Genomic DNA, 12,807 nt, shown 5'->3' with positions numbered 1-12,807 from the left:
GGCTGCATAAAAAGGGGAAATGAGTCAGCATATATGAGGAAGATTTAAAACTTGGCTGAATGGTGTCTAAAAAACTCACTCATTTTCACCAAAACCAAGCTGATTGCAGACTTTAGGAATGGGAAATCCTGGAGGTGTGTGATCTAGTGATCATTGGGGGATCTGAGGTGGAGAGGATGGGTAAATTTAAATTCCTAACTTAAAGGACCTTTCCCGGACCCAACATATTAACGCCATCATGAAGAAAGCACGTCAGCACCTCTATTTGCTGAGAAGTTTGCCGAGGATTGGTATGACATCAGAAAGCTTGGCAAATATCCATAAATGTGCGGTGGAATGTGTGCAGACTGGCTGCATCAATGCCTGGTATGGCTGCACCAATACTGCTGAGCAGAAACCCCTGCAAAAGGTCATGGATACAACCTAGCACATCACAGAAAAATAAACTTTCCCCCAGCATTGAGAAAATCAATATTGTTTGCTGCCATGGGAGAGCAGTGGCGATTATCAAGGATCCACACCACCTAGGAAATGGATTGTTCTTGCTACTGCCATCAGGAAAAGAGGAGCCACAAGATTATATCACCAAGTTCAGGAAGAGTTGCTACCCTTCCACCATCAGCCTCTTAAACAGCTCAATTAAAAACTCATTTAAGGACTCTTACTTTGCACATGTTTTATTACTAAATCTTATTTTCTCTGTATTTGCAAGGTCAGTTTGTTGACATTTCTTTGTTTACATTTTACTCTTTTGTGTATATATCTTTTCTTGAATAAAGGTTTTTGCATGATTGATTCTGCCTGGACCACAGGAAAAATGAATCTCAGGGTTGTATATGATGTCATGCATGTACAGTGATAATAAATTTGAACTTAAACTTGAACATTGAGGAGGGAAAATAAAGGTAACTGAGAGTTGATGAGTTTGCAAGAGATATGTAGGGATGGATCCCCCCCCCCTTCCCCCCCCCCCCACCGAGATGGAGTCAGAGTGTTCAAGGAAGGAGAGAGTGGTGTCAGAAACAGTCCAGGTAAATTTAAGGGAATGGAATTTAATAAAATTGTCAAGTTCTGCATGGGTGCAAGATATAGCACCAATGCTCTCATTGATGTAGCGGAGGAAGAGTTGAGGAGTGGTACCCAAGCAGGATTGGAACAGGAACTGTCCCACACATCCAACAAAAAGGCTGGTGTAGCTGGGGCCATACATGCACTCATGGATATACCCTGGATTTAGATGAAATGGAAAGAGTTAAAGGAGAAGTTGTTTAGTTCTTCCAAGTGAAGGAGAATGTTAATTGATGGGGATGAATGGCTCTGCATTCAATAAATAAATGGAGTGCTGTGAGGCCTTCCTGAAGGGGGAATGGATGTATAAAAGGATTGCACATGCATCATGCGTAAAAGGCAGAGGAAACACGTGAATTAGTATTCGTCAAAGATGTGGAGGAATTGAGTGGTGTCCTGAATATATGTGGAAAGGGAATGGATGATAGTGTTGAAACATTAAAGATAAGTTCAGTGGGGCAGGAATAGGCAAAACCAAAGGTCTGCCACAGCAGTTCTGGGGTAGAAGATTGAAGCAGGCAGTGATGGGTTGGGGAATAACTAGTTTGGAGATGGTGGCAGAGAGATTGCCGGTAGTGATGAGATCCATGATGGTCTGGGTATTGATATCTTCTTGATAGTTGATGGGGTTTTTGTCTTGGGTTAGGTATGAGGAGAGGTCCAAGAACTGCCATTTGGTCTAACCCATTTAGAAGTCAGTTTATCAGACCTCAAACTCACTTCACCTGTCTATGGGCTTAATGATGAATTTGGGGTTGGTGTGGAGTAAGTGGAGAGCAGCATATCCATTGGACTGAAGTTAGACTGAGTGAGTATTAACAGGCAAGGCAGTTAAATTTCAGTTGGAAATTGAAACTGAAATGGTCAAGAGCAGGAAACTTACTGTAGGGAGGGTGTTCAGGAACAGGAAGACTGTTGGCAATGGGTAAAAAGATAATTAGTTGGGGCTGAGGGGTCTCGCTTCAAAATAGAAAATATCTGAAAAGGGTTAATATTAGGATATTGTGAGTAAAATGAAAGCCAGTTATGATAATTTATGTCACAGAAAAGAAAAGATCTTTGTGAACTGTGAATGGACTCAAATTTTGCTGTAATACCAACAACTATTTTTGATGTGAATGGTGAAGCACAGTATATATTGATTGCCCATTTATAGATGTTTCTTTACATGCCCCTATATATCAAAAGAAAAGCTTTTGATTTTGCATTGTTTGGCAAGACCTATCTGTCTCTGCCTATGAAGATGTTAGCTTAAAGGCATTCTTCAAAATGCTGTATTTCCAGACCTTAGCATGAAAGTGTGGTGGTACACCACTGGCCTACTGCAGGGGGCAACCTCTGTACCTGCAGAAGAGCATGGGAACAAGATGATACCTGTCAATCAGCCGACCTGAATAGACCAAGCCCCACCCAGTCGGGTGTCAATCACCCCCCGGGATACAAGCCTGAGCCAGCCCTTCGAAGATGCTCAGATTTTACAGCAGCTCTTCTCACAACTGCCTCTGTGGAAGTTTACATCGAATAAAGCCTGTTGTACAGTCTTTTGGTTTTGTTTGTTGGCTTCTGACCAACAGCGCACCACAGAAAGCTTAAGTGCTTGTATTTTTGTTCTAACCACATCAGAGTTCATCAATAGTCCCTCAGTGTAACTAATTAATTCACAGTACTCTCACTGACTAAGCCTTGGTAACTTTGATTCATAATATGATCCTTCCTCCAGATTTATTCACCCTTGTGGATTTGTATTTGCAGCTCTGTTTAAGCCTTTGAGGTTAATCACATTTTTTCCTAGAAGTAAGATTGGTCATGTGCACCTGAAATTTTGCCAAGACTGCCAATTCCATCTTCTCTAACTTGCCCTCAACATTGCTGATGTTCTAAGCAGCATACATTACAGTGACATTAGCAACTGGCAAGAGACTTGGTATTGTTTCAAGAGCTAAATTGATGACACATCAATGACCAGAGTCAGAGGTAGGTTTACTTATTTATTTATGCATAAAATGAGGGTACTGTTGACATGGTCAATATTTATTAACCATAGATGTAGAGAAACAGGTATAATGTTTGTCCCCATTTGTCTGTTGCCCTTAACAATTTTTCTTCAATGGAAGCCCTGGATTGAGATCATCAAGGAGGCTTGATGAGTGGCTGTAACATGTTGCAGATATATGTTGTTAATAGAGGGTGTGAATGTTCAAGGTGGTGAGTGTGACATTGATAAAGTAGATAGTGGTATCCTGACTGATACTGGCCTTCCTGAGTGTAGCTGGAACTGCACTGATAGGCCAAGTCAAGAGTCTTCCATTATGTCAAGGTTTTGGGGAGTCAGGAAGTCCATAATTTCTGTTCATTTCAGATTAATTGACAGAGTACACACATGACATGACAACCTTGAGAGTTATTTTTCCTGTGGATGAGGCAGAATTACCACTAGTGGAAAAATCTCTACTCAAGAAGTTACACATACATGTAAATAGATAAAGAAATGTAAACAAACTGACTGTGCAATACAGAGAGAAAAAAATCAATAAAGTCCAAAAGTAATAGTCCTTTAATTAGTCTCTGATTGAGTTTGTTGTGGAGGAGTCTGATAGTGGAGGGGCATTACCTGTTCCTGAACCTGGTTGCGTGTGTCTTGTGGCACCTATCCCTCTTTTCTGATGATAGCAGCAAGAACAGAGCATGTGCTGGATGATGTGGATCCTTGATGATTGCTGCTGCCTTCTGATGACAGTGTTCTCAGTGATGGGGAATGTTTTGCCTGTGATGTGTTAGGCTGTGTCCACTACCTTTTGCAGGGCTTTCCACTCGGGGTATTGGTGTCCCCAGTCCAGACCATGATGCAGTTGGTCAGCAAACTTTCCACTCCACATCCGTAGAAATTTCCTGCAGTAAACACTAATATTGATTTGTTCTTTCGCCACAGTATTTATGTGGCAGTTCCAATTATTTGTTGGAGCAAAATAACTCTGAAAAAAAGTCAAAATTACAATTGAACCATTTGCTAAACGCTGACATTCTGAAAAGTACTGAGAGCAGAGAGGAAAACAAACTCTGCTAAATTAATGACTAAATGTACAAAGGAGAAAAAAAATGACTTTGACTCCAATGTGAGTTGAAGCAGATGAAAGATTCCCATGACCAATCATTGTAACATTAATTAGAGGAACTGATAAACAAGACCATCAATGTTTTCATATAAAAAGCAGTTCGTACTTTTACTCGTTACTTGTAAGGAATTGATAAAATTGGTGAATATGACAGACGATCTTCCATTGCACTCTTGGAGTAATACATCTTACCCACATCAAACCACTGGCATCATTTAATGGAAGGGATAGCGTTGTTAAAATCAGTCTTAAATTATTCAATCATCCATAACATTAAGAAGAAGATGCATTTTCCTGGAACTTAAAAAGTAGTATGATTTTCAGTAAGACCCCTTCAACTCTCCCTCTTGGGTGAGTTGCTTGTGGATGCGACTCGATGTGCAGAATTCAACACATGGTGTTACAGAACAATTCATTCTTTAACATCTTGTTTCCTTGTTTGGAACTAAAACATAATTCTAGAATACTTTCTAAATCCATATCTATCCTAGATGCAATGTGAGCCATTGCAGACTTGTGACACTTACAAGTGTATCTGTTGCACTGAAAATGGCTCACAAATTGAATTGGTAAGAGAATTTTGGTATCTTAGGATTTCAAATATTATATATTTCAGTGTAAAAGTGATCCCATTTTTCAGCCCCATTTTAAGGGTTTTATAGTACGTCCAGCATACAAGTCGACCCCAATTTTCTGGTTGCCTGAGTTAGCCTATCGTAAATCAACCAGCAAAGATCATGATGCCTGAGATGTTGGTCTGCTGGCCATTGGTTGGAGGCAATTGCTATCCTGGAGAGTCCATCGACACAATGCAACTCATGACAAAAATATGAAGCGGGTTTTAAGTTGATAGTGATAGAAGTAGCCGAGAAAATTAACAACTGCGCTACTGCCATAAAATTTGATGTATATGAGAAGTTGGTAAGAGATTGGAGGAAGAAAGAAGAGAATTTAATAAAAATAGCAAAAAGACAATGTTCACAGGAAAGGCATCACTCATTGACCACATTGCAGAATGGGTATGTGAACAGAGACAAGATTGCTACGTAGTCATGTGAAATAAAATAAGAACATTTGTACTGCAGTGGAACAAATCACACCCATATGGCACTAAAGATTTTGAGGCTACAGTAGGCTGGTGCAATCATTACATGAACAGGAAAAATTTAGTATTATGACAAAATAACAAAAATTGCACAGAAACTACCTTGATCATAAAGTTGTAAATTTTCACCAGTTTATTATATGTAACCAGCAGAAACACCAATTTGAATTGGAAAATATCAGAAGCATAGACGAAACCCACATGAATTTCGACATGATAGGCATTAGAACAGTGGAAAGGAAAGATGTTAAAACTGTACAAACCAGAAGTACAGGATCAGGTTTACAGTGGTTTCATCATGTATAGCCAACAGGACGAAGTTAAAACCCCTGGTGATCTTCAAACGCAAAATTAGACTGAACATGAAATTCCCTGCAGGCATTTTTGTACATTTTCATGAAAAATGATGGATGGATGAAAATGGTGTAAAACTATGGGTAGACAATGTGTGGAACAGGTGGCCAGAGGTTTTATGTAAAGAACAGAGTTTGCTGGTCTGGGATATGTTTTGTACCCACTTAACCAAGAAGACTAAAAGTATATTAGCACTACATAATACCTACATTATCCTGGATGGTTTGACTTCTATATTACAACCTTCTGATATCTGCTTGAACAAGCCATTCAAAGACCATGTGCATGAGGAATAGAATACATGTTTGCCAATTGCAGAATATTCGTTAACAAAAGGCAGGGCAATGTGTGCTGCATCACTTGATATGCTGTGTAAGTTCATGCTCAAGGCATGGGACAAAATTAAAGTAGAGATTGCAATAAAATTGTTTAAACAGTGCAGAATCTCTTGTTCAATTGATGGCATGGAAGATAATTTATTGTTGGACACTGATGATAAAGCTGAAATTGCCTCATCAGATACAAACTGGGACCCAGATGATGACTGTTTAAACAGTGAGAATATGGACGTGCTTACTGCCATCTTTGCTTCAGACGATGATAGCAAGAGGGATTTTGACGGGTTTTAAATGTGTTGTTGTTTTCAGACAATGATAGTGATTTTCAAGGGTTCTAATTGTGCTGTCATTCTCAATATAAATCTCAATGAATATCTGTTGCAGTCAGGATTTCTTTTGCTTTTCATGGGTCAACTTGTATGCTGGATCAGTATGGATTGGATGAGGTCTCAAAATCCAGTTTATAAGTCAACTTTCATTTTTTGAGATTTTTTTTGGATTTCACGAAATATACAGTATTTGTTCTTCGTAAGCATAGCTATGATCAAAGCTGACTCTGATGACTGTAACAAGTAAAAGGTTTTTATATGAAAACATTGATTGTCCTATATATTTTGATAAGCAACTGTACTGGGTTTCATTTGTAAAGCAGTTTGTGTCAAAAGTGGAAAAAACAAAATGGATTCCACTTCTGTTAAGATTTGTTTTTAATGCACAGATAATGAAATATTAAAAATAATATTTTCTAAAAAAAAGGAACAAAAGGTGAGGCTCAAAGTTCCTATTCTCTCCAAAGTTAATGGGCAGAATGTTGATGACCATAATTGAAGATGCAGATATTGAATTGCTACATTAGATTATAAAAATGGCATTATTTTTGTATGTAAAAGAAATTCAGTCATTTGTGAATTCACTTAATATAAACTTAGTTTATAAACACCTTGGGACATTGTTTTCAACACAAGTACTGGTACATAAATATAAGCTGTTGTTTTAGTACAATGGGTAGAATTCTTGCTTCTTCAGTATGAAAAATAACTATCTACATGGGAAGAATATTTAAAACCACCATGCTGAATGAAAAAATAATTTAGGAAGGAAAATTGAAAAAGGTTGTATGTCAAAAGTACAATTTATACAATTAACAGTGGTCAGGACTCTGAAATTTTATAGAGTTCAATCAGAAACAGAGTTGAATGTGGCAATAAAATTCCTATTGCTTTTGCCATTGACAATTTACATTAATAATAATTTTTAAAAAGTACAGTTAGAATCATTCCCCAGTGCAGAATTGTCACATGAGCGATAAGGTGAGGCGCTGAAAGTTTGAGGGAGATGTGCAGGGCAAATATTTTAGCCACAATGTGGTTGGTGCCTGGAATGGGCTACCAGGAGTAGTGGTAGAACCAAATATAAGAGTCTTGTTTAGGAAGCTTGCAGAGAGACACATGGGTATGAAGGGCATCAAGTACAAGCTACAAAATGTTTAGTTTGATTTGGACTTCACGTTTGACACAGATACCTGAGACAAAGGGTCTGTCCCTGTGCTGCGGTGTTGTATGTTCCAAGTACAATTCATGCATATTAATAATGATTTTCTAAATACAGATTAATTATTACCTATGGATAGAATGTTTACTTTCAGTCTAAACATTTTAAGCAATTCTAATCATAAATGGATCTTACTGGATAAACTGAGATTTAGTTCAAATTATAAGAGAACATTAATATTCAGGAATGAATGCTGAAATAGTTAACTTACTGCTGGCATCTAACTTGCTTCAACATCCAAAGGAAACAAAAGCATTTTTGTTAACCTTATTTCCTGACAGGGTTTCAAAACCAGACATATGATCTGATTGTGGGTCTAAATTTGAGCTTGTAGCCAACCATTTCAATACTCTCAACTAGCCCTTCAGTGATATGCCCATCCTTGGCCTTGTCTAAGGCCAAATATAAACCTGAGAGATAACATATTATATTCCTTATGGATAGCCTAATGGCATGAAAATTGATTTTTCAAATTTTATGAAAAACACACCCCATTTGTTTCCATCTCCTTTATCTCCACCTGAGAGCTGTCAACTAGCATCAGCAAGATAGAGATCAGTACACCAGACCACAACTGCACTACCCTTGTCTGCAGGTTTGATAGTGAGGTTGGAATTTTTTTCTATCTCTATAATTCCCCCCAACCCTCCCTCATGTATTATTCCTCTATCTGTCTTTCTGCCTCTCACACTTTCTGTTCCATCACCTCAGAGCCCCTCCACTGGCTTCTTTTCCCGTTAATATACGTAATGTCACCTCCTTCCCCCTAGTCTTGATAAAGAGTCCAGACCCAAAATGTTGACTGAGTAGTTCTCCCTATGGACAGATTCCGAGCTGCTGAGTTCCTCCAACAATTATTTGTCTGCTCAGATTTTAAAATCCTGCTGGTTACAAAATGAAAATCCTCCACCAAATACTGAATGCTAAAAAAAGAATTGACAACTGAAATACATACAGCTGAGGATCTGAATGATCACATCAGGGCTTTCACAGACTTTATCAAAATCTCATTGCCACAGCTCTGGACCTCACTGGCCATGGCCTGCAGCGGACTCCTCCTATGTTACATCCATCGCCGGATCTATGCGTTCAACTGCAGCTCTCCATCTACCTGGTGTCCATCAAGAATCATAAGCTCACCTCCGTCAAGACTACAGCTGCTGGGATCCTCCACATGGATGCCCCTCTCGGCCATGACTGCCTGTCCTCTGGAGCTTACAACATCACGGCTGCCAACATGAGCTCTGGCCTTGGCAATCCTCCCGATGGAGACCCCCTCACCATGGCCGCTGAACAAAAACCGATCCTGGTCGCTGACACCATGAAGCTCCATATGCCGTGGCCACCCACTCCTACCCGGGCCCCACTCGCCAACTTTACAGAATACCAACTGCACTAGCTGCCGAGCTGAGCCTTGACCTCGGCCACCCACCTGATGGAGTTCCTAACCCCACAGCCTCTAACTGGCACACCAACCCTTGCTGCCATCTCCATGGAGCTCCCCATGCCATGGTCACCCATTCCAATCCAGGTCCTGTCTGCGGACCCCACGTAGCTCCCCATGCCATGGCCGCTCACCAGAACACTGACCCTGGCCACGGACCTCACGAAGTTCCTGACACCATGGCTTCCCACTCCCACCTGAGCCTTGGTCCCCTACTCACTGGAGTTCCTGATGCCTCGATGGCTGAATCGAGTGCTGGACCTGCAGAAGATAAACTGGAGCCTCCCTCGCTGACTCGCACCACTTGGCTCCTGACACAGACTGTTGCCAGACTCCTGACTTTGCTACTGGATCGCACTCACATCCCCCTCACTACATCTTCCTTATCCTCTTACACCCCTTCCTACTCCACCCCCATCTCCCCCTCTCTGCCCCCTTTGTCTCCCTTAACCCCTAACCCTCAGATTTAATCTCTTCCTCCCTCTCTCTGGCTATGCCCCTCTCCCACCCTCTGACCTCCTCCACCATTATACTTCCCCTCAACTTCCCCATCACATACACCACCTCCTACCCCCTCTGACCTCCATTACACTCTTCTTCCTTGTTCCCCACCATTCTCACCTCCCCAACCCCTTGCCTCCTCCTTCCAACCACATCCATCTTCAGACCTCCCCAACCTTCCTCCTTCCCTCCCCCAACACCTTCCATAACACCAATCCCCACCCTAAACCCTGTTTGGCTTTTATTATCCCTTCCAACATTCCTTCTTTGAAATGGAATGCTTGGTCCTCAATCGAGGCCTCACCTCCATCCCCCTTTGCCCACACCTCAATCAGTTCCACAAATGCTGCGATGCTGAACTTTTCTTCTGTCACCTCTGTCTCTGGGTTCACTTCTATGACCATGATTCTCCACCCCCTCCCCCACACCCAAGACCCTTTCTCCCACGTCAAGCCCTCTTCCTCTTCCTTGACCCTTTATCCTGGCCAGCTGCCCCCTCTGGACCTTTTTATTTCCAAGTGCCCCCGAGACATCAACCATCTCAACTTTACCACTCCCCTCTCGTATTCTAACTTCACTTCTTCAGAACACACTGTCCTTCCCTCTCTTCATAACAATTCCAACCTCACCATCAAACCTGCAGACAAGGGTAGTGCAGTTGTGGTCTGGTGTACTGATCTCTATCTTGCTGACGCTAGTTGACAGCTCTCACAACTCCTCCTATTGATGCCTTATGATAGTACAGATTCTATCACCAATGTGTATCTCCAACAACACTCACCCCTTTCTGGATCTCTCTGTCTCCATCTCAGGAGACAAGCTTTCCACTGATATATACAACAAACCTTCCAACTTCCAGAACTACACTTCTTCACACCTTGCCCCCTGGAAGGATTCCATCCCCTTCTCTCAATTTCTCCACCTCTGCTGCATCTTTTCCCAAGATGAAGTCTTCCAGTCTAGAACATCTGAAATGTCTGCCTACTTCCACAAATGTGGCTTCCCCTCCATCACTATTGACTCTGCCTTCACCTGCATCTCTTCCATTTCCCACTCATCTGCCCTGGCCCCCTCTGCTCCCAGATGTAACAAACATAGAATCTCCCCTATCCTCACCTACCACCCCACCAGCCTCTTCATCCAACAGGATCCCACCACCAGACACATTTTTTCCCTCTCCTCCCCTCTCAGCCTTCCGCAGGGACTTATCCCTCTGTGATTCCCTCATGCCCTCATCCTTCCCCACCCATCGCACCCTAGCACCTTCCCTTAGGCCTGCAGGAGGTGCAACACTTGCGCCCACACCTCCTCCCTCACCATGGTACGAGTCCCCAAACAGGCCTTTACTGTGAAGCAACACTTCACTGTACTTTCAGAAGACTTATTTACTGCATCTGGTGCTCCCTTTGTGGCATTTTCTACATCAGAGAGATGGTCGCAGACTGGAAGATTGCTCTGCTCAGCACCTCCACTACATTCGCAACCACAGCGACCTCCCAGTGACCAACCACTTCAATCCAGGGTCACACTCACGTGCTCACATGTCTGTCTATAGCCTTATAGCCTGACTACCCACGGACTGGAGGAACAACACCATATTTTCCTGCTATGCACCCTCCAGCCATATGGGATGAACATTGACTTTAATGCTTTCCATTGAACCTGCTTGATTTTTCATCCCCCTCCCCCCTTGCTGTCCTTCCAGTTCTTTCTCCACACAGCCCTGCCACCCACCTCCCCCTCCACCTATCATCTCCTGGCTTTGGCACCCCGCCTCCCCCCTCCTACCCTTTTGTTCAGACACTTGCTGGCATTTTCTCATATTTTGATGAAGGGCTCAAACCCAAAACATTGGTTATGTATCTTTCCTTTTGCTACACAAAGGACACTGTTTGACCTGCTGAGCTTCTCAAGCATTTTGTGTTTTTTTTCTTCAACCACCGTGTCTAAAAAATTTTTTGATTTACTCAAAACAGTTGTGGATGAGCATGTCCCCACCAAATCATTTATAGTTTTCCCCAACCAGAAGCCAGGGATGAACAATGAAATCTGGAACATGCTGAAAGCCAGATCACAGGCATTTAAGTTCGGAGATCCAGATAAATACTGAAGGAGCAGGTACGACCGAGCGAAGTGAACATTCTGGATGAACATGGGAACAACAAGGGATACTTAACAGTGGTGGTGGGGCCTAAATGGCATAACCTGCTGCAAAACAAAATCCGGTAAAGTATCAGACAGAAAAGCTTCACTCTCAGTAGAACTCAATGCCTTCTATGCTTGGTTTGATGAAAATTAACAGCGAAGAACCACCCTTCCGCACTCCCACATCCCCAGATGATCCTATCCCATCCATATTTGAGGATGAAGTGTATGCTGCCTTCAGGAGAGTGAAATCTGAGGAAAGCATCCAGCCCAGACTCTGGCTGAGTATTCAAAATCTGTGCCGACCAACCTTCCTAGGTATTTACGGATATCTTCAATATCTCACTCCAGCAGGATGTGGTACCCACTTGTTTCAAACTGGCGTCAATCATACCAGTGCCCAAGAAGCATGCAGTGACCTGCTTTAATGCTATCAACCAATAGCACTTACATCAACAGTGATGATGTGTTTTGAAAGACTGGTGTTGAAGCATATTAGCACCTGTCTGAGTGATGACATGGATATGTTCCATTTCACCTATCGTAACAATAGGTCTATGGTGGATGCCATTTCTCTGGCTCTACACAAAGCCCTGGAACACCTGAACAGTAAAAATGGATGCATCAGGATGCTCTTAATCGACTACAATTCAGCATTTAACACCATCATACCCTCAAAACTGATCAGCAAACTCCAAGATCTGAGATTCAGCATCCCACTGTGTAATTGGATCATAGATTTTCTTTCCTCCAGACTACAGTCAATGAGGATTGGTAGGAACATCTCCTCCACAATTTCCATCAGCTCAGGAGCACCACAGGGCTGCATTCTTAGCCCCCTGCACTATTCACTTAACACCTATGATTGTGTGGCTCAGTACGATAATACCATGATCTACAAACTCGCTGATGATGCCACTATATTGGGTTGTATAAAGAAATATGATGAGTCAGCATGTAGAAGGAAGATTGAAAACTTGGCTGAATGGTGTACCAACAACAACTCAATGTCACCAAAACTTTAGGAAAGGAAAGTCAGAGGTATACAATCCACTGATCATTGGGGGATCAGAGGTGGAGAGGGTGAGTAAATTTAAGTTCTTGGGAGTCACTATCTCGTAGGATCTTTCCAGGACCCAACACACTGATGGCCTCATGAAGAAAGCATGTCAGCATATCTACTTCCTC

Source organism: Narcine bancroftii, chromosome 3, assembly GCF_036971445.1.
Source record: "Narcine bancroftii isolate sNarBan1 chromosome 3, sNarBan1.hap1, whole genome shotgun sequence".
Lineage (NCBI taxonomy): Eukaryota > Metazoa > Chordata > Chondrichthyes > Torpediniformes > Narcinidae > Narcine > Narcine bancroftii.
The sequence above is the reverse complement of the archived record's forward strand: the minus strand, read 5'-3'. Positions refer to the sequence as shown.